The sequence below is a fragment of the Eubalaena glacialis genome, chromosome 11 (assembly GCF_028564815.1).
Source record: "Eubalaena glacialis isolate mEubGla1 chromosome 11, mEubGla1.1.hap2.+ XY, whole genome shotgun sequence".
Lineage (NCBI taxonomy): Eukaryota > Metazoa > Chordata > Mammalia > Artiodactyla > Balaenidae > Eubalaena > Eubalaena glacialis.
Window position 1 is genome coordinate 7,805,749 of NC_083726.1, and position 22,991 is coordinate 7,828,739.

The 22,991-nt window shown below is 50.0% G+C and overlaps 1 protein-coding gene and 1 pseudogene across 1 annotated transcript in view; one reads left to right on the forward strand and one right to left on the reverse strand.

Annotated features, from left to right (window-relative positions):
* ZC3H7B (zinc finger CCCH-type containing 7B) overlaps positions 1 to 19,686 on the reverse strand; it is a 53,742-nt gene extending 34,056 nt beyond the window's left edge. Inside the window, exon 1 of the mRNA XM_061206404.1 lies at positions 19,421 to 19,686. The gene's annotated coding sequence lies outside the window, so the exon portion shown is untranslated. The remainder of the gene's footprint in view (positions 1 to 19,420) is intronic.
* On the forward strand, positions 1,637 to 7,092 carry LOC133101619 (large ribosomal subunit protein eL31-like; annotated as a pseudogene).
* Positions 19,687 to 22,991: the final 3,305 nt, after the last annotated feature.

Below are 22,991 nucleotides of genomic sequence, written 5' to 3' on the forward strand. Positions count from 1 at the left end.
GACAGCCCGCCTAGCTCCCCCTCCCTGCAACCATGGAGGTCAGCTGGTCCCATGCAGTGACAGCCAGGAGGGGGCTGGGCCTTCCCCGGGTCAGAATCTGAGGCTGGGGTGCCCACGGCCCAGCTGGCCAGCACTTTCTGTCCCAGCCATTCATGGGCCCTTTCCATGCTCTGCCCCATCAAACCGGTACTGCAAGAGGATATGGGCAAGGCCGGGAGGTGGGACTGCCCAGCCCAGGACTGGGGGACGGACCTCCCGCTTTGTACCTCGGCCCCCGCACAGCATCCACAGAGGGCCGGTATGCGGACACGGGGAGTGGATCCTCACTGCCTCACTGGAAAAGAGGTGTAAAAAGGTGTAAAAAACACCCAGCTACTTTGGAGAGGCAGCAAGTGTATCAAATTGACACCTTCTAAAAATTCTCTACTTCCTTGTCCTTTATTTCCACCTGGGTTCTACCACGTTGTCCTCACATAAGGTAAGCAGGCAGGGGTCACTAAGCCCATTTTACAGATGAGGAAAGTGGGGGCACGAAGACGAGAAGTCTCTTTCCCAAGGTCACTCGACCAGTGAGCGGGCAAACAGGGCTGGAACCCAGCTTGTCAAGGGCCACATCCTGCCCCACGCTCTGAGCTGTGAGATGCCGTGTGGCCCGGGGCCGGCAGGGTGTCTGTGAGGCTCCAAGGAGACGAGAGTACGGGAGCAAAGAGCTCAGGCCACCGGAACCTCCCTCCTCCCGCTTGTCCTTCCCAGGAGGGGGAGAGCCACACCGCGTCTTCAGGCTCCCAGAACACTGTCGCACACAGCAGCTCCCCACCCCAGGCAGGACCAGGGCCACTGGCAAGTGCTCACTACACGCCTGTTCACGCTGCCAGGGCCTTGGGCCAGGGCTCTGGACTCAGACCTGGGTGTGAAGGCCAGCATGTGCACACAATGTGACTTTGGACCTCAGTCATTTTCCTGATGGGGAAAGTGGGGCTGATGGCACTCCCACCGCATTGGCTGTCGTGAGGGGTTAGACACGTGCAGAGCACCTGGCTCAGAGCAACAGTCCAACAACCGCGGAAGTGTGTGTCCTCCAGCACCGCTCCTCCCTCCTGCCAAAACCTCTGCAAGTGTCCCTGGGATGGACACAAAGATCCTGTTCTCCTGCAGGAGGCAGGCTGCGGTGGCCCCGAGCCGCCTGTGCCTCACCGAGCAGGTCTCTTGGTCGCTCTCTCTGTCCTCAGTGTCCCTGTCTGTGACACAAGCTCTCATCATCCTCACACCCACGCCCCACGCAGGCCTCCAGCCGGAACAGGCTGCTGGGGTTTCCTGTCTCCTAGCCTGCGCCTCTGCAGGTCCTTCCACCTGTGCAGCCATGCTCCTCTCCATCCTGTGAACGAAATTCCATCCATCCTTCAAAGCCTGGCTCCTCCATGGAGCCGCTCCTGGTCCCGTCAACACGACCATCACACACTCATTCACCCTATTTCCTGGGAGCCTGGGGTCAGACCCAATCCTTGCCCTGGAAGAGAGGGTCTTCAGGTGGGGAAGACAAAGGTGCACCCATCACCACACAGGGAGGCCCAGCACTGGCAGGGGAGCTGTGGGATGGGGGAAGGTGCCGCAGGCCTGATGGCCAGCGGCACAGGGCATGGCCACAGCTGCCACGCCCATCCCTCCACACCACCTGCCCCAGACAAGGACCAGCCTCCTCACTGCCCCCATCTCCTCAAGGTCATCACAGGGGTCTTTCAAACCACAAATCAGACTCTGTCCTACCCAGCCTAGAGCCTCTCTTTACCTTTGCTGGCCCAGTTCCCCACACCATCTTTTCCAACCCCGGCCCGGCAGGACAGCTCCCGCAAAGAAGGGTGGCGAGAAGAAGGGCTGGTCCACCATCAACGAGGTAGTGACCAGAGAATACACTGTCAACGTTCACAGGCGCATCCATGGGGTGGGTTTCAAGAAGCGCGCCCCTCGGGCACTCAAAGAAATCCAGAAATATGCCACAAAGGAGATGGGAACTCCAGAAGGACGCATTGACACCAGGCTCAACAAAACTGTCTAGGCCAAAGGAATAAGGAATGTCCCATACCGTATCCGTGTGTGGTTGTCCAGAAAACATAACGAAGATGAAGAGTCACCAAACAAACTCTGTAAGTTGGTTACCTATGTACCTGTCACCACTTTAAAAAATCTACAGTTAATGTGGATGAGCACTAACTGGTGATTGTCCAGTAAAGTTATAGAACCACACACACACACAAAATTCCCCACACCAGCCCATGCCTCGTGGGAACGCCTGCCCTACTACGCTCCCTCACCCCCAACCCCCGGCCCCGTTCAGCCCGCAGTCCTCTCAGAAAACCTCAGTGGTCAGAGACGCATCTCTGAGTCAGTTCTCTAGGCCCTGAGGTCTGAGCAAACAGAAACAAATGCTACCTGTATCCATCCCAGTGGTAATTCCTGATAGGTCTGAAGCCCATGCCAGGGAATAAACATTCTCTGCCCCAGGCCTTCTATGAAGAAGGCTCCTCACCCAGTGGGCGTGAATCCACTTCTCTGACCACCAAAATCCCAAAGGAGCAGTGCGGCCATGCACGTGGGCTATGGAGAGGGGTTCAGATCCCCCGAGTGGCAGTTTCCTGCTGGGTAAATTGGAGATTACAACTAGCACCCACCAACAGGATTAATACATAGAAGGCACTCATTTCAAGGCCTGGTATACCGCAGACACTTAATAAATGGTGGCTATTAGATCAGAATTCCTGTGCTGGACATTCAAGTCAACATTTGCCATATGCCCATTATATGCAGATGAGAAGGCCAGGGTGCCTTCCCTACTCAGGCCTTACAACCTAGTTAGAGGCATGCAAAGATATCCCAGCAGCTGTACCCCAAACCAGACTCCTGTGGTAAACAGGCTGGGATGAGGCACAAAGAAAGTGGAAGCTCCTCAAAAGGGGCAACATCTGAATTGGGTTTTGAAGGTTGAGTAGGAGTTGGCTCCTTGGTGTCAGGGAGGGCAGGCCTTCTGGCAGGCTGCATGTGATGGTTTATGAAATCACTGTCATCTCCCACCTTTTATCTGATCCTGACTGTGGGCTGGACCATGCTGGGACCCACATTTGAGAGATGGGGAGAGTGAGGCTCAGACGGCTCACAAGGCCTACAACTGCTGACTTTACGTTGGTAAAGACACTGCTGCCCTCCCCCCTCAAAGGCACAGTAGAGGCGGAACCGCTCAGCAACCTTCCCAGGCACCTGAGCCTGTGCTTGGTGTCCGTGAGCGCTTGTGTCCCAGAGAAGGCAGATGTGTCTGTGGAGTGACTGGGGGGAAGGCTCCCACACAAAAATATGTTTCTCTCAATTTCCTGTCCCAGGATCTATATATCGACCACTCTAGATTCATTTTATTGAGTGTAAAGTTCCCAGGCCAGGGCTGGCAAATAGATTTCATCTCATTAGCAAAACTGCCAGTCATCTAATGCCCCACACGCCTCCCTTTTCCTCAGTTTCCCTGCCCTGGGAAGAACATTTTTATAGGTGGTTGTTTTGAATTAAATGTTTGTGTCCCTGCCCAAATTCATATGTTGAAGCCCTAACCCCCAGTGTGACTGTACTTGGAGAAGGGGCCTCTGAGGAAGTAATTCAGGTCAAATGTGGTCACGAGGGTAGGGCTCTGATCCAGTATTTTCTTCTGGTAGCCTGGCTAGACGAATAGAGATTTTGGTACCGAGAAGTGGGGTGCTGCTATAACAAACACTAAAAATACAAAAGTGACTTTGGAGCTGGACGATGAGTAGAGGCTGAAGGAGTTTTGTGGTACATTCTAGAAAAACCCCCAGACTGCCATGAAAGGACTGTTGGTAAAAATATGGACACTAAGGCAATTCTGGTGAGATCTCAGATGAAAATGAAGGACAGGTTATTGGAAACCGGAGGAAAGGTGATCCTTGTTGGAAAGTGGCAAAGGACTTGGCTGAATAGTGTTCTAGTATTTGGTGGAAGGTAGACTTTGCAAGCGATGAAACAATATTTAGCAGAGGAGCTTTCTAAGCCAGGTATGGAAGTTGTGGCATGAGTCCTCCTTACCGCTTATGGTAAAATACGAGAGAAGAGAGATGAATTGAAAAAGGAATCGTTTAACAAAAGGAACCAGAACTTGAAGAGTTAGAACATTCTCAGCTTATCCATATTGCAAAAAATGAGGAGTGTTCTGAAGAGAACACCTAGGGTGTGGCTGAACAACTGTTTGGTAAGGAGATTAGTATGGATCAAATCAGCCATCAGCAGAAGTCAGAAATAGAGATGGAATTATACCAGCAGAAATAATGCCAGTTTGAACTAAAGGGGACAGAGAAGGCTGGATGACGGAATGAAAGAAGGCTGCAGGACTTCTGGAATTCTACAGGACAGGATCATAGAGCGATTTGGCTGCAAACATGCTCTATCCTTTAAGAAAAGGGAAATATAACCCCAAAGATAATTCAGAGATCATCAGGGTTGCCTCCTTGGTTTCAAAGGGTGGGGCCACTGCCTCCTTTTCAACAGGCCCAGAGCCTTGGGGGGCAAAGTGCTGGAAGAGCTGTGGGGGTGATGCTGTGCCCCAGTGGTCCGGGAAGGGGGAACATCAAGCCAAAGATGCTTCTCAAGCCTGAAACGCGAATGGAATTTGCCCCATTGGGCTTTGGACTTGTCTGGAACCTGTGACCTCTTTCTTCTTTCCGATGAATCCCTTTTGGAATGGAAATGTCTATCCCATGCCTGTCCCACCATTGTATTTTGAAACCTTATAACTTGTCTGGTTTCATAAGTTCACAGCTGGAGAGGAATTTTGCTTCAGGATGAATCACACCTCCAGTCTTAACCATATCTGATTCAGATGAGACTCTGAACTTGAGACTTGATGCTGGAATTAGTTAAGAATTCGGGGGCTATCGGGATGGAATGAATCCATTTTGCATGTGATGAGAACATGAATTTGGGGGGGGGGCAAGGGCAGAATTGATAGATTGAATGTTTGTGTCCCCCGAAAACCTTATGTTGGAAGCCCTAACCCCCAATGTGACTGTTTGGAAATAGGGCCTCAGAGGAGGTAATTAAGGTTAAATGGGGTTATAAGGGTAGGGTCCTGATCTGATAGGATTAGTGTCTTTATTAGAAGAGACACCAGAGAATTCTCCCTCCCTCTCCCCGCAGGCAGGCATCACCAAGCAAAGGCCAGATGAGGCCACAGTGAGAAGGCAGCCAGCTGTCTGCAAGCACAAGAGAGCTCTCACTAGAAACCAAATCCGCCAGCACCTTGATCTGGGTCGCCCACCCTCCAAAACTGCGAGAAAATAAATTTCTGTTGTTTAAGACACCCAGTCTATGATACTTTGTTAAGCAGCCAGAGCAGACTAAGACAGTGGTTAAAAGATCATGTGTTCTCAGCTAAAGAGGGAGGCGAGTTCCTCGAGGGTGAGGGTCAGGCACGACTCGGATAGGGCACTTGGTGGAGGAACAAGGAGCATGTAAGCCAAACAAATCTCATTCCTTTTTGAAGAAAAAAGATTCCCACCGCCAAGCTGGGCAGTCCCCCAACTCTGGGTCCAGGTTCTTATAATTTAGGAATTTCAAGATGGATCTGCCTCAAATGGGCTCTTCTCAGAAATACAGCTGTGAATTAGAGCCAACAGAAAATGATTCCCTCAATGTATCAGCTTAGTACCTGACCTCACACCCAGGTGCACACCTGGGTTCAGCTCCAAGATCTGTTCCCTATCAGCTTCATACAAGCTGCTTAATTTCTCGGTGTCTCACTTCCCTCGCCTCTAAAAGAGGAAAAGTAATATCTACTGTAAAGGGTTGATGTGAAGGTTCAATGAGATGTCTGACATAAGATAAACATTTAATATCAACTATTTTTATTTTATAATCATTATGATTACTTTAAAAGGTGGGCAAAGAACATGAACAGGAAATTCACAGGAAATATAATTCATTAAGAAAAGTTACTCGGGGAGACTTCCCTGGTGGTGCAGTGGTTAAGAATCTGCCTGCCAATGCAGGGGACAGGGGTTCAATCCCTGGTCCAGGAAGATCCCACATGCCGCGGAGCAACAAAGCCCGTGCGCCACAACTACTGAGCCTGAGCTCTGAGCCCGCGAGCCACAACTACTGAAGCCCGCATGCCTAGAGCCTGTGCTCTGCAACAAGAGAAGCCACCGCTATGAGAAGCCCGTGCACTGCAATGAAGAGTAGCCCCCGCTCGCCACAACTAGAGAAAGCCTGTGCACAGCAACGAAGACCGAATGCAGCCAAAAATAAATAAATTTATTAAAAAAAAAAAAAAAGAAACGATCCTCAGGGAATTCCCTGGCAGTCCAGTGGTTAGGACCCAGTGCTTTCAGGTCTAGGGGCCTGGGTTCGATCCCTGGTTGGGGAACTAAGATCCCACAAGCTGCGTGGCACAGCCAAAAAAAAAAAAAAAAAAAAAAAAGGAAAAGAAACTCACTGATGACAGAACCACATGTTAAAACAACAAGAGGACGCTTTTCACTCATGAGGCTAATGAGAGAAGAGAGCCAGGTCGATGAGGCAGAGGAATGGGCACTCTCCAACACTGCCAATACACTGAGTGTGTGAACTGACGGTGTCTGTGAAGCAACGTCTACCAAAATGAGCAAGCTGCCTACCCAGCAGCCAGCTTCCCTTCCTCCTCCCTGGCACTGCCCCAATACTGTTGCTTTCCCAGGTACCCCCGTGACGCTGCACTGGGCTAAACCAATCGTAAGGGTCCTTTTCCTCGCCAGGATTGCCTTGGACGAGGGCATGTGACATCACCCTGGCCAATAGGAAGGAGAGGAAATCAGCTAAGGGGCTTCTGGGAAAGACTTCCTTCACACTTAAAATAGGACAGGAGAACTAATCCCTTTTCCTGCTGCTGTATGGCAGAGCGTAGCAAGAAGATGGCAGAGAAGAAAGACTGCCGAAAGGTGTTTAATAAACTGACTCAATAAACTGACCCTTGAACTGCTCCACCTCATTTATCACTTGAGATTTTAATAAACTCCATTTTGAGGAAGGAATTCTGTTACTTGCAGCCAAAAGCCTTCCAAATGATAAAATGCCCTTTCCCTTTGACCCAGAAATTTCTCTTCCAAGAATTTAACCTACCAAAATCCTTGTACAAGCCCTCAAATTATATTTGTACAGGGGTTTAAAAAATATATTTATTTATTTATTTGGCTGCACTGGGTCTTAGCTGCGGCACTCAGGATCTTCACTGCTGCGTGCGGGATCTTCGTTGAAGCGTGCGGGATCTTTTAGTTTAAGCATGCGGATTTTTTAGTTACGGCATGCAGGCTCTTAGTTGCAGGCATGCGGATCTAGTTCCCTGACCAGCGATCAAACCCGGGCCCGCTGCATTGGGAGCACGGAGTCTTAACCCCTGGACCACCAGGGAAGTCCCCAGGGATTCTTTTTTTTTTTTTAAAGAGAAAAAAACTAGAAGCAACCTTAATGTCCACCAGTAAAGAATTAGCTTAATCAATCACTTGCATTATGGAATACAATACAGCTATTGAATCTATATGTATTGTCATGGAGATGTCTCTGTACACGGTTGAGAAAGGAAAAAAGCAGATTTCAGAACATTTTGGGTTGTATGATTACATCTGTGTGAGAGAATATTCTCCAATTTAACTGGTTCTCTCCAGGAATTGGGATCTGCCAAGAGGCAAGAGCACACAGACCACTTTCCTTTCTGCTTTATATACCTCAGCATGGTTTGGACTTTTTGCAGAGAGCAAGTATTAGCCTTGTAATCTAAAATACAAAATGAGATGACTGACATCAGGCCAACAGTAGGACAGGGGCCAAATGGGAACCAGTAGCCTGATTTTAAGCCCAGTGCTCCAGGACTGCCAAAATGTCCATGGACTGTTCTTCCCAAGAAAAAGACCAAACCGTTGACCTGAGAACCATGAAGGAAACACATTGTTTTTTCCATTTTGGAGAAGGGTTTGAAAATGACAGAATTTTAAAGACTCAGATCTTCATCAGACCAGGAAGGGACTGTGCTAGCCCCTCCAAAATCTCAACGTCTGGCCCATGCTTGACACAGAGGAAGTGCTCAGGAAATGGTGGTTTGGATGAAAAAGAAATGGATGAATGAGTATCAACTCATCCAATCCAAGCATTACCTAGATAAGAATGAATGAGTGTTGAATAAATAAATGAGAAAAACTGAGACCGAGATAAATTCACAATCAGGTAATAATATTAACATTTCCTGAGTGGCTACCATGTTCCAGGGGCTGTCATGATCCCTATACACATAATACCTTCCTTAAGGATCGCACAATCCTATGAGATAGGGACTGCTATCATTCTCATTTTGTGGAGGAGGAAACAGAGGCACATAGAAGTTAAGTGACTTGCCCAAGGTCACACAGCTGAAACAAGGTAGAGCTGGGATTCAAACCCTAGCAGCCTGGCCCCAGGGCCCACACACATCACCATAATTACCCTTATTGTCGCCCATTAAGTAATCAGACCCAGCCCCAGGACCTTGAGTGTGTCATCATGCTCAAGACTCCCCCACCCCCAAAATAATTCTTTCCTCTGCTCCTGAATCCCCTTCTGGCTAGCACAACCTTGATTCCCTTTCTTGGTCACATTAAAAAAAAATGTTTATTGGAGTATAGTTTACAATGTTGTGTTAGTTTCAGGTGTATAGCAAAATGAATCAGTTATACATACACATATAACCACTTTTTTTTTTTAGATTCTTTTCCCATATAGGCCATTACAGAGTACTGAGTGGAGTTCCCTGTGCTATACAGCAGGTTCTTATTAGTTACCTATTTTATATACAGTAGTGTGTATATGTCAGTCCCAATCTCCCAATTTATCCCTTCCGCCTCTTGGTCACATTTCGTGAAAGGGTTGTCTACGCTGTTCCCACATCCTCACTTCCTTCTCACAGCAAGCCCGTGCCCACTCCACTGAGGGTGCTTGCCAAGGGTCCTCCCCATCCCAGGGACCGCCTAGCTGCTGAGTCCAGTGGGGGACAGTTTTTTACTGGCCTTTTCTAGGACCCTTGGCTGCGTCTGCTGGTCCTCCTCCTCCTCTGCCCAGGTCTTCCATTTAAGGGATGGTGTTCCTGCTCTCCTCACTTGACATGCTCTTCCCAGATGAGCTCTTGCATTTCATGATCTCATGAGTCATGTCAGTGACTCACAAATCTATTCCTCCCACCAGGCTCACCCCCTCCCCAATATTTCAGATTCACATCTCTTACCTTCTGGGAAGTGCTACCCAGATGTCCAATACCCAGACTGTTTATGACCTCTGTGCCTTTCCTAATCCTGAACCCTCTACCTGGAATGCCCTCCTCCTCCCCACCCCACCCCCAGCCAACTCCTACTCATCCTTTAAGACCCAGCTTGGATGCCTCTGTGTCCAGAAAGTCCTCCCTGGCGCCCGTCCCAGTTGGGCTGGGTGTTCTTCTAACTCAACACATCCCAAACCTCACTCAGCAGCTTCTCCCCTAATCCTGCTCCTCCTCCATTATTCCCCAACTCTAGTCCTAGATCCAACCGTCATCCTCTTCTCAGTCAATCTCCAATTCCTTCCACCTTTACCTCCCAAACACTTCTTCACTCTTCGCCCATCATCTCCACGAGCAGGCCCTCATCATCTCTGGCCAACAGCCTCCATCGAGCTCCTTCCAATCTGCTGCCATTTGGCGGTCAGGGGTATCCGACATACATGTCAACGTCACTCCCCCGTGTGACATCAAAACCCTTCCAGGTGCGTGCACACACACAAATGAATGTAGGTTTAAGAAAAGGTGGAAAGTGAATAAGCTCTGTAGTCCACTAATGTACCAATGCCAGTTTTCTCGTTTTGATCATGTATATTGGCTGTATATCACCATCAAGGGAAGCTGGGTGAAGGAAACTCTTTGTTACCATTTTTGCAACTTCCTGTGAAGAAAGTTAGAAAACAAACAAAACCTTGCATGACACCCACTGCCAGGAGGACAAAGGCCAAGCTGCTCATCCAGGTCACACAGCACCCACCCATGGCCAGGCCTGGAATGTGACACTCCAGCAACTTTGGAGCATCCAGCTTCCCGTTCAAGCTGCCCGCTCTTTCTGGAACAACCTTAATGCCCAGTGCTTCTTTAAAGCTCAGCTGAGGGCTTCCCTGGTGGCGCAGTAGTTAAGAATCCACCTGCCAACGCAGGGGACACGGGTTCGAGCCCTGGTCCGGGAAGATCCCACATGCCGCGGAGCAACAAAGCCTGAGCACCACAACTACTGAGCCTGCGCTCTAGAGCCCGCAAGCCATAACTACTGAGCCCACGAGCCACAACTACTGAAGCCCGCGCGCCTAGAGCCCGTGCTCCACAACAAGAAAAGCCACCGCAATGAGAAGCCCACGCGCCGCAACAAAGAGCAGACCCCGCTCGCCGCAACTAGAGAAAGACCGCGCACAGCAACGAAGACCCAATGCAGCCAAAAAATAAATAAATAAGAGGATTAACATAAATTAAAAAAAAAAAAAAAGCTCAGCTGAGGTGGCTCCTCTACCAGGAAGCCTTCCTTCCCCAAACCCCACCTTTGCACAGCACCCCAAGCTCACAAGCACTGCACCGATCCTAGTTAACTCAAAGTATGTGCTCATGTTCCCATTCTCTCCCTAAACTAGGAGCTCCTTGAAGCCAGAAGCTGAGTCTGATTCATCTCTCAGCAGCACAGAGAAACATATTCTGAGTAAGTGGAGTCTCATAAATCCTAGAATAACAGTGAAGATGTGGATTTCAGTAATCTTTTTTTTTTTTTTGTGGCACACTGCGTGGCCTGTGGGATCTTAGTTCCCCAACCAGGGATGGAACCCAGGCCCTTGGGCAGTGACAGCATGGAGTCCTAACCACTGGACCGCCAGGGAAATCCCTCAGTCATCATTTATTAAGCACTTTCTCTTACCAGATATTATTCTAAGAGCTTTAAGTATAATACTTAATCCTCATAACACCCCTTACGAAAGTACTACTATCATCCTCATTTTACAGATGAGGAAACCAAGGCACAAAGAGGTGAAGTGACCTGCCAGGGTTAGTTACTAAGTGACGGAGCTGGGATTTGAACTCTGGCAGTTGGACTCTGGAGCCCACGCACTGTCACCTCCTGACTCAAAAGTGCTCCCTCACCCCCACAGGCTGCCTTCAGCCTAGACCCACACTGCACCCCGCCACCCCACCCCGAGCACTCACCTGCCCCAGTGCAGCCTGCAGACGGGCCACGCGCAACATGACCACCACCTGAGGTTACGTCATCTGCATGCCTGGTACTTCTCCTGACTCACCAGGCCCTCGATGGCTTACCCAGAGAGACCAGGAAGGCTTTAATTTCGCAGTCCCCGACCTCACTCATCAGCTTTCTGGGTCTGCATTGAGCCCGAGGACCCTCTGATCCAAGGAGGTCAGGGAGGGGTCTCAGCTCATTTCTGGAGGTTACCTGCTGGGCGTGAAGCACCTTCTATGGCAGGGGTTTTGAACCTGGGGCCCAGGGAGAGAATTCAGGGGAAAGTGACTTTTCTTCAGGGGTCTGGGAAAACATTTGCAACTTTTTTCACTAACTCCTACCTGATATTTAACATTCCCCTCGATTACGAATGTAGGCAATACACTCAGTAGTGTCAGCACAAGAAATCACAGCTTTTTCCCTGTCAAATTTCAGCTACTACAGACACAACAAAATATCGTTCACGCTCACCACAACTTCAAAATTACGGTAGTTACATTAGACTCACTGCAGATCTTATTTTTTAGTGCATTGATGAAAAAGCCCAGCTGTAGTTCAAGAGAATTGGTTTCCTTTGTAATCCTGTGTATTTTACTTTACGCGTTTAAAAAGAGTATTCTGAGAAGGCATGCATGGGCTTCCCCAGGCTGCCTGATAGGTCTGCGGTACAGAGGTGCTTGAGAAGCCCTGCTCTCAGGAATCAGGTTATTTATCCCTACAGTAATCTCAAAAGTAGGTGCTATTACCCCCACTTTCCACCAAAAAGCGAGACTTGCAAAAATAAAGTCTTTTTTTTTTTTTAAATGAGGCTTGGAGGGATCTGTGACTTGCCCAAGGCCACACTGCTGCATGGGAAGCAGGCTACAGGTACTGGCACCTCCAGGCTCCGCCAGGAACATCTGTCCAGGAATGAACACGCAATGGATACCCACAGGCCTCAGCAACCTGCAGTTTGTTTCTTTTAACTGGCCACCTTGCATAGAAACCAAAGTCCAAGAAACTTCCCCCAGGCCCCCTCCACGGCCCCACCATAAGCCAAACTAAGAGTCAGCTGCAAAGAGTAATCCCCACCCTCCCACAGCATTCTGGTTCCAAAGGGCTTTTTTTTTTTGTTATTTATTTTTGGCTGTGTTGGGTCTTTGTTGCTGCATGTGGGCTTTCTCTGGTTGCAGTGAGCAGGGGCTACTCTTCGTTGTGGTGCGCGGGCTTCTCATTGCAGTGGCTTCTCTTGTTGCGGAACACGGGCTCTAGGCGCACGGGCTTCAGTAGTTGTGGCACGCGGGCTCGGTAGTTGTGGCTCGCAGGCCCTAGAACGCAGGCTCAGTAGTTGTGGCGCACGGGCTTAGTTGCTCCGCGGCATGTGGGATTTTCCCGGACCAGGGCTCGAACCCGTGTCCGCTGCATTGGCAGGTGGATTCTTAACCACTGTGCCACCAGGGAAGTCCCCCAAAGAGGCTTTTACTTTCTTCATCTTGTCTTTCTTGTTCGCAACAACCTAAGGGCCCAACTGCACAGAAGGGTTCAAAACCCACATCTTTCTCCAGGGGCCCAAGCTCTACTCCTGCTTCTCCACCTCCAAGACCCTCCTGCTAGGCTGCTAAACTGAGACATTTAAACAGTAACTCTTTTATATATATATATAATGGAAAAGTAACAGAAGCTCACTGTAAAAAAAGAAACAAAAAAACAACAGAGCTTGCCCAGAGTCCAGAGCTCAGAGTGACTGGTTACCATTCTTTTTTTTTTTTTGAGCAATCTGAAGTCACTGCTCCTGTTCACGGGAGGAGAAATCCTTGTGGTCCTACCACCTGGGCACCAAGAGTTTCATGGGCTGCTCTGCAAAGGGCCCTGAGCCGGTTCCAGTCCTAGGCCTGTCCCACGCTAGCTTTCAGGGAATCAGTCTGAGCCTCTTTTTTGTCATTTATGAGATGGAGCTAATGATATCCACCTTCCAAGACTATTTGGTAGATTTACATAGTCCCCTCCACCTACACACACACACACACACACACACACACACACCCCCAGAGGAGGTCAGAAATTTGTGTTTCTGCTGAACTGGGCACCATCAGAGAATACTTGGCAACTTTCAAAATTATCCTGTAAGTACTTTTCAATCAGTCAACCCCAATTTCTTTGCAGTTTCTTTCTAGGCCACTCTTCTTTGGCAAGGGCTGTTCTGGACCACCTTGCTACTATTATTCATTTACTCAACAAATAACCACAGGACACCTTTGTGTGCAATGGGCTCTACCAGATGCTGGGGGAACAAGGTTAATGAAGTCCCTGGCCTTGGACAGCTTGTGGTCCATGCATAGAAAGACAAATAAAAAGGCCAGTGTTAAATGCACAAGTAATGATTCAGTTAAGAGTTACAAAGAAACTAAAATAGGAAACACGGCAGGGAATGATGGAGAGGGGGGTAGGCTGGGAGCTTAGCGAAGGCCCTTCCAAGGAGGTGGCATTTAAGAGGGACAATTAGGAGCCAGTCACGGGAACATGGGAGGGGGGTAAGGGCACACCTGGAACAGGGTACGGCGAAGACAATGGCCCTGAGGTGGGAACAAGCTTAGACTATTCAAGGAAAAGACAGAAGGCCAATGAGGCTGCAGTACTGAAGTGAGGGCAGGCCAAGCAGGAAGGAAGGGGCAAGGGACAGGCTGAGGCTGGTCAGAGAGCTACACACGGGCCAAACTGGAGAGCCAGCACTGTGCTCTATGTGTGCCAGGAAACCACTGGAAGGTTTTCAGCAGAGGAGTGACAGGGTCTCATTCTTGAGAAGATCCGCTTGGCTGCTGCGTTGAGGATGGATGACAAGAGGGGAAGGTGTGAGATCAGTTAGGAGGCTACTGCAGTGGTCCAGGCCTGGATCAAGGTGAGCAGTGGAGAAGATTCAGGAACACTCTGGACGTTATTAAATGTTCATGGCAATCACAACCATGCCCTCACACTGGGTGGTCTTTATAGCTTTCAAAGTTCCTTCATTTAAGTTTCAGAGCAAACCTGAGGCAGATGGGACTGAATCAGCAAGGCCATTTCTCAGAACAGGAGACTGAGGCCAAGACTGACGGGATGACGGTGCCCCAGCTCATGCAGCAAGTGTGTGCTGGGACTGAACGAAAGGCAGGACTTTGGACTCCCTGCCCTGTGTTCCTCTGCCTGCAAAGGGACAGGGTATGACATGGAATGCTCCAGAGAACAAGAGCTTAGATGAGCCTCTGAAAAGCCCAGAAGGGTCAGAGCCTCGACCTTGCCTGCAGCCCTCAAGGAAGTGCTCGATGGATTCTCGCTGGCTGACCCCGGCTCTCAGTGTCAGGGAATCTGACACCCGCTTCCCTCTCTGAGTCATGGTGTGGACAAGACAGGAAGAACTGGGGGGTGGGTGGCCCCTCGGGTTTCTTCTGAAAAACAGAGACCTCTTTCATCTTGAAAGATTATCATGAGGATTAATGAGAGACTGTGGGCAAAAGCACGATACAAATGTTAGATCATTAGGGTTTCCAGACAGATAAGAAAAGAGCTCCATGGAGACTGAAACACCTTGACAGCATCTCTCCTGCAGGACAGCTAAGACCTCGGACTCGGAAGTCCAGCAGGCCTGGCTCCCTCTGACCCCCTGCTCTACCTCAGCTGTGTGATCTTGGAACCTCAGTCTCCCCATCTGCAAAATGGGGCTGTTAATAGTCGTTCCTGCCTCAAAGAGTCGTTAAGCGGATTCAGTAAGAGAAAGCACAGAAAGCACAAGCACAGGGCCGGCACACAGCCGCCATCCAGACATGGTGGCTGCTGTCGCTACTGCCACTGTCACCATCCAGCCTGGGTCTCAGCCTCTGATTCAGGGCTCAGGAATTGCTGCGGAACTTAAGTCAACTAGAGATGTCTCCTGGATGCAGAAATGCTGCCGCCCCTTCCCTCTGGGCCTCCATAGCCTGATGGGGAAACAGCGCTAACACACCTGCAGAAGCCATCAGGGCGCCTGCAAAGAAACAGACTCACTAGGAGAAATAAATAAGGTGGGAAGGAGCCCCATAGCTGGTGATGACAGAGAAAGGAAAACGAGCCTGTTTTCTATGGGCCATTAAATGTGATGAAAGGAGCTGGCTTCTGTGGAGGCTCCTGGGAGCTGACACGTAGCAGTCACTTCATCAACCCCAGCTGAGGCTCCAGCTGAGGCTGCAGCCAGACTTCCTCAGAGGATACCTCCACCTTCTGCTGTCTCACCTTACCACCACCAGCCCCGTCAGCCTCCTGCTTCCCTCCCTCCCAGCCTTACCTAGTCCCCCACTGGGCCAGCTCAAGAGCCAAACTGCCCGGGTTTGCTCTCTAGCTCTGTCACTTACACGATGTCACTTAACCTCTCTGTGCCACAGTTTCTTCATCTGTAAAATGGGGACAATTAGAGCACCCACCTATAGCGCTATCATAAAGATTGAATAAGCTCATCTAGGAGAAACCACTCACGACAGCTGGCCGCTAGCTAATTGCTGGATTGGTGTTTGTTAAGTTACTAAAAATTTTTAAACCCCTCTAGTTCCTCTCATCTGAGTCTCCTGTCCCGATCCCCGGGCACTGGGCTCCTCCCAGAGGTTACCACCAAACATCATCAAACCTCAGGGCTCATTTTCGGAAATGGAAACTTGGGCCTGGAGAACCCAAGGGACCACAGTGGCAGAGCCTGACTTGAACCTGAACTCACACCTGCCATCTGCACCGTGGCTGTACCAGATGATCTGCCTGTTCCTACTTCACACTGCCCTGCCTTTGTCCAGCTCAGTGCCGCTCCTTAGAATGCCCTTTCTCTGGCCTTTCTCAACCCATCTTTCTTTTTTTTTTTTTTTTAATTTTTAAAAAATTTTATTTTATTTATTTATTTTGGGCTGTGTTGGGTCTTCGTTGCCGCACACGGGCTTTCTCTAGTTGCGGCGAGCAGGGGCTACTCTCCGTTGCGGTGCACAGGCTTCTCATTGTGGTGGCTTCTCTTGTTGCGGAGCACGGGCTCCAGGCATGCGGGCTTCAGTAGTTGTGGCTCGCGGGCTCTAGAGCGCAGGCTCAGTAGTTGTGGCGCATGGGCTTAGTTGCTCCGCGGCACGTGGGATCTTCCCAACCAGGGATTGAACCCGTGTCCCCTGCATTGGCAGGCGGATTCTTAACCACTGCGCCACCAGGGAAGCCCTCAACCCATCTTTCAAATGTTTAAATGGCACTTCTTCTCGGAAGACCTTCCACCCCCCAGGGCAAAATAAATCTTCTTCCTCCACACTGGGACATAATTTAATTTGACAACAAAATGGCTGAATGCGTCCTCCTGGCACCTCCACGGGGGCCTGGGACACAGAGGGTGAATCAGACCCAGTTCCTGTCCTTGGGAAGCTCAGGTTAATCATCCATATCTTTCTCCTTTCCAAGCCACAGGCTCCTCCGCGGCGTCAAGCCAGGTACTGGCAGGCACTAGGAACTGAACTCAGATCTCCACACTCAGGGCCCAGTCTTCCTTCCACCACCATTCTGCCTTCTGCAGTCAGGCTTCCAGAAACCTCCTGAGAGTACCTGCACTGGGCCAGCCCCGCGAGGCCATGGGGCACAGGGCTGGTTCATTAAAAATCCCTGGCCTTGGGGAGCCTGCTGACATTTTAGCTTAAGCCCCCACCCCCAGAACATTTGCCAGTTCAAACTGTCTTGGTCTCTGTTCTTGTCTACATATTTGGGATGGAGGTGGTCCAATTCTGACGCCAGGTAGCACACTTAACAGTCACACAGGACTGGCTTCAAATCCAGCCAGGTGATCTTGGGCCAGCCACATAAATCATGTGTTCCTCAGTGTCTTCAGCTGTGAGATGGAGATAATAATGCCCACCCCTCAAGGAGCCACTGTAAGAATTAGAACGTACGTCAACCTCCCAGAGTGGAAGCAATTGTGGTGAGCCCAGAATCCCCTACCTCTTCTCCACCCCAGCCAAGCATACCCATTCTTTCAAGTTCAAGACCCACTTGCTGAAGGAAGCCTTTCCTAACTTTTCCAGGTTACCCTGAGAGTTCTCTCTTCTCTCCACTACCACGGCATTGACCCTAGTATTGACCATTTCCTTGTTCTCTCATTGGTTCGCTAGAGTTAACTTTCTCTTCCCAGCCAGCCTCTAAGTGGCAAACTCAACCCAAGCCTGCCCCACAGCATCGCACTATGCTCACAAGAAGCGCTTGAAAAGTAACTTGCTAAGGTAGCCAGGACTCTGGGAAAAGGTGAAGATTTGGAAGCAGAAAACCAGGTGGGAATCCTAGCTCTGTTATGTGACTTTCCAGGGAGAACCTTCAACTCTCTAAGCCTCAGGTTTCTCATCTGGAAAATGAGGACTGAAAAATGTCAAGCTGACATGGTTGCTATGGAGGACAGATGAGCCAGCATATGTGAAAGCCCTTTTGTTATAAACTAAAAAGTGCTATTTAAGGGATTATTATTTTCAGATTTTCAAATCCAAACCTACTGATGCCTCAACTTTCCTATACCTAAGACTCAAGAGCCCAGCTCTTAGCCCCAAATAATCCACCAAAACCCACATTCTTAACTGTTCATCCTAAACAAAAAGCCAACAGCCTAGAATTCACAGCATCCATGGAACCTCGTCCCAGCTCAGGGCTCACAAAATCTGTCCTATCTTCAGATCTCAGCCCTCCTGGACACAGGTTTCTCCTTCTCAGCTCAAGGAAGCCCACACCACAAACCTATTCCAACTGCAATTGGCCGGGCATCACTTCTAGCTTGCAGTCCAATTTCCATGGGAAGTGAAAATGGGGAAAGACGACCAAGGTGGGTATGGTGGTATGTGGGGGGAGGGGGGGGAAGTCTTGATAGTAGAATTAAAGATTCTGCTGGAATTTTGTGTCCAATAGTTGCTAAATGTACTATAATTATCACATTTGTGTGAAAATCCAAGGATCTGCATTCTGCTGTTTTTATGGGACTGGATGAATTGCAGGCACTGAGGAAAATGCTAAGAAGTTGGAGTTCAAAGTCTTGTACCCAGGAATCAAAAGTCCCAGTAAGCAATCCCAGAGAAATGAAATCCCTGACAAAGCTGATGTGGACACCCCAGTCCCTCACTCTGGGCCCAGGCCCCTTCTCCAGGCCCTCCATTTCTCCTCCAGCCCCTATTCTTACCCATTAATGCCATGTAGGCATCACACCCATCAGAGTCTATCAGAGTGAATCCTGATTTTTTTTTCCCCTGGGAATACTGCTTTTTCTCTGTGAAAGACTCCCAAACCGGGCACCTTATAAATATCCAAACCAGACAGATTTTAAGAGGAAATCGGGGAAAGGAAGGAGCAGGCCGGGAGGAGTCCCTGAGGCCCGCCGAGGGCAGGAGGGGGGTCCGAGGCCGGGGTGGGTGGCTCCCGTGCACTCATCTCCCGGGGGCGCCCCCCAGGCGCTGCAGCTGTCTCCCGCAGCCCCTGTGCGCCCCTGGTAGGACGACGGATCCCCCGCAGGCCTGAGCCCAGGGACTGATCCCGCGACCGGAAATGCCCCCCCCAGACCGCGCCCCCCTTTCCTGCCGCCCTCTCCCCCGGGCCGGGCCGCAGGCCCCGGATCCCCGGGCTCGCGTGGCCGCCGCAGCCGGCAGGGGCGGCCCGTCGGCGGCCGCGGTCCTCGGCCCGCGCTGCGGGGCCAAGGCGCACACAAAAGGAAGGGGCGCGCTGCCAGCGACGCCCCCGCCAATCGCCTCGAACCCCATCGCGGGAACCGGCAAAGCATCCGCGCACCCCAAAGCTCCGGACGCCCAGGAGAAACCCCCCACGCAAGAAATTCCAAGACACCCCTCGGGGGGTTGCAGAGACAGCCAAATCTCCCAGCGGCAGGTGCTCCCGACCGCACAATAACTTTGAAACTTTGGGGCAGGGCACGGGGGCCGGGAGGGGGAGCCCCAAAAAGAAGGAAAGGGGGGTTGGGGGACTATTTATTTTTGCAAAATGCACTCTCCGGGTGTCCCCGCACAGCTCCGGCCTGGCCAGGGCTTTCAGCACCTCCTCCCAGCCCGGCGCGGCCCCCGGGCGCCCCGGGCCCTCCAGCGCCGGCCGCCGGTTCGCGGTCGGGCCCCGGCCTCTGCCCCGCGGGGCTCGGGCCGCGCGCAGCGCTCACTCACCTCGGCCGGGCTGCGCTCCCCGCGGGCCTGCGCCGAGCCCGATAAATGGTATGCTATGACTAGAGGTATGATTACGTTATTATTATTAGTAATAATAAGAGTAAATGCTATTTAATTACGGGCGGCAGCATCCTGCTCCCGGCGCCGCCGCCCCGGCAGCTCCGTCCATGTGGCTCCGGAGAGCTTTACTTTCATTTCCAGCCCCCTCGGCCGGCCGCTCGCGGCAGCACCCGCTGGAGGCACGGTCTCCCTGCAGTTCTTCCTCCTCGGGTCCTAGAGCGCGGCTCCCCTCGCCGGGCGCCGGGGGTGGGCGGCGCGGGCTGAGCACCTGGGGGCGGAGGGGGCGGGGAAGTCCCCCTTCCCCTTGGAAAGCTCATGCCTGGAATTCACCTTTATCTTCTTTGAAAGTGTCCTTCCCTCTTGGGGCTTTTCTTTTGGCAATTCTGCATTTCTGGACTGATGCTGTTCTAACTCAGCGCCTCCGCCCTTCCTCATGTGTGTAAAGAGCCCCCGGGGTTTCCAGATGCTTTCAGTGAAGGCTCCCCAAAACCCTAGATGCCTTGTGCCCTTTTCAAGGATGAGGACCAAAGGCTCAGAGAGGAATCAGGACCTCCCTCGACTGTTGTTGTATGTATGGGATCTTTCCCGAAGGGATTTGAGGCTGCTTAGAAGACCCAGAAGGTAAGGGGAGATCAACAAAGGAGAAACCGGCTGTTAGCATCCCTGGTACTGACACAGAGCTGGCCAGGTTCAGGTTGTATTTGAATCCAGAGCTTCGGATTCCAAATACGGTGTCATCCCACCCTACCACCACCTGCCCCGTGGATTCCTGAGAGTTCTCTACCCTCTTCATTTTACACGCACACACACACATATGTATGTATATGTGTATATAGGTATATATATATGTGTATGTATATATATATTAATTTATTTATTGAGGATTAGCTGTGAGATTTGTAAAGATTTTATCTTTACAAATGTTATCGTTTCCACATTTGTGCCAGAAAATCTTAGGGACTGGAGATGCATCGCTGAGATAAATTTTAAACACGCTGTGGTTAATGCTAGGAGGGACCAGAAACTGGCACAGTTTGCCTATTTAATTCTCACAATAATCCTGGGAGATTGGTTTTAGCATGCCTGTTTACAAATGGAAAACTGAGGTTCGGAGATTAAGCGACTTGTCCAAGGTGGCAGTTCTGACTCCAGAGCTTGTATGCTTTACATGGCCTCTCACACTTTTCACTATCTACCATAAGGGAGCCTTGAAAGAGGGATAAAAAGCACCTGCACCGCTGGAATTTCTCAAACTCTTCCTTCTGTGGGTGCCATCTCTCCCCTCACTACTCTAAGATTAATAAACAAAAAGGCAGCCTCTGGCATAAAGATGGTGGACATTTATGTCCAGAAACGGAAAGCAGAGTCCAGTGGCCCTCTGACTCACTGCGAGGAGGGCCTTGTTTAAAATGAAAATCTTTAACCCCTCCCACCACCTCAGAGATTTTTTTTTTTTTGCCACCCTGCGGTTTGCAGGATCTCAGTTCCCCAACCAGGGATTGAACCCAGGCCATGGCAGTGAAAGCCCAGAATCCTAGCCACTAAGCCACCAGGGAACTCCCAGAGATTCTGATTTAGTATTTCTGACAAGCACGGCTAGGTCACCTGTAATAGTCCCAAGATCGTGGGCTAAAGGCATACACAGGATGAGCCTGGCAATTTAGGGAGCCTGGGTGGTACGGTGGGGCTGTCACTGAGGCAGCATGAGAAAGACCAAGGTCTGTTGGAGTCCCAGCTCTGCCACTTGCTAGCTGTGTGACCCCAGGCAATCTTGTAGCATTAGTCTCCTCATTGGTAAAATAAGGATAAGAAAACCTAATCAACATAAATTTTGTTTCAAGGGCTACAATTAAATAATAGCTGTAAAGCATATAGTATAGTGCCTAGCCCACGGGGATAAATAAATGTTTGTTTCCATACCTCCTGTACAATTTATAGTGAAACACTCATGACAATTTATCAGATTAGGTTCCATTGTTATTATCACTCCCATTATGGGTGAAGCTGTTGAGGCCAGTTGGACTACTGCATCTTGCCTCAAATGAACTAGCCGGTAAATGGTGTGGTGATTCCACCATCCCAGGCTGCCAGTGGAATAACACATATCCTTAAAAAAGGACTGGCGGGACTTCCCTGGTGGTCCAGTGGCTAAGGCTTCACGCTCCCAGTGCAGGGGGCCTGGGTTCAATCCCTGGTCAGGGAACCAGATCCCACATGCTGAAACTAAAAAAAAAAAAAAAAAGAAATGAGGACTGTCCATCATTTAAGGTGAATTCAGCTGGACACCAGCCCTCCCCTCTGCTGCCTTCATCTCTTGAATTTGGTATCAACTAGTTAAACTATCTGAGCTGCCTGAGATGGTAAATGGGCCCTTACAAGACCCCAACCAGAGGTGGTGGTACTTTGGAGAGAAAGGCCCCAAAGGTGGCACCAACAGGTTGCCCTGTGTCCCCACATTAAAGCTGAAATAGCAGTAACAGCCACCACTTTTTATTTACTTATGAGTCAAGCACTTTGCACATGTTGATTCTCTTACCCTCTCCAAAACCCTGTAAGGTAGGGATTGTTTTTACCTGTTTCAGGGTGAAGAAACAGACACAAAGCAGTTAACTGACTAAGAAAGAGGTAGAGAAAGAATTCAGTCCCAGGCCCATCCAGCTGTAAGACCACAGCATTGTGATGTGGATATCTTAAATCTGGATGCGTCACTGGTTACCCCCAAGAGGCTGTCACAGGAGCGGGTCGCTGGAGAATGGGAGGTGGACACTCATGCTCTGACCTTTGAGGAACTGACAGGTACATCATTCAGTTATCCCTTCTCCAGCGAGCACCTCCTGCTCCAAGCTTAGGCCTGCCATGTCTTGGACCCCAGAGACGCCTTCTTATCACCTGGGAAGAGCCTGAGTGCATGGCAGTCTTAACTGCAACCATGTACAGTGTTCATTCACTCACTCAAAAACATTCATTGCCAGGCCCCACGCTAGGTCCTGGGACTGCAAATAAACCCCTTTCCCCGCAGCTCCAGCACAGTCCCAGGTCCCAGCCCTCCAGCAAGGCGTCTTGGGGTTTAGGGAAAGACCTTGAAGATAAAATGCACCACTTTAGGCTCAGGTTGGGGATAATGAGTACTTTCCCCATAGGGTTACTAAGAGGATTAAGTGAGTTCCTGCATGCAAAGCATTGATAAATGTGTGATTAAATAAATAATAAATAAATAATGCATTCTTCTGGGAAACAGTCCATAGAATTCAGATTCTCAAAGGTGAAGGTGATTTTAAAAAAAAGAGAGGGGTGGACCCATAAGCCTAGAAGCTGAGATAGGTTATAATACAGTGGATGAAATGCAGGTGATAAAACATAGTCACATTTGTCCCCAGTATGCTTGAAAATGTTCAAGCATACAGAAGATTTTTTTTTAGAGGAAAGCACATTTATTTATTTATTTATTTATTTATTTTTATTTATTTATTTTTGGCTGCAGTGGATCTTCACTGCGGTGCGTGGGCTTCTC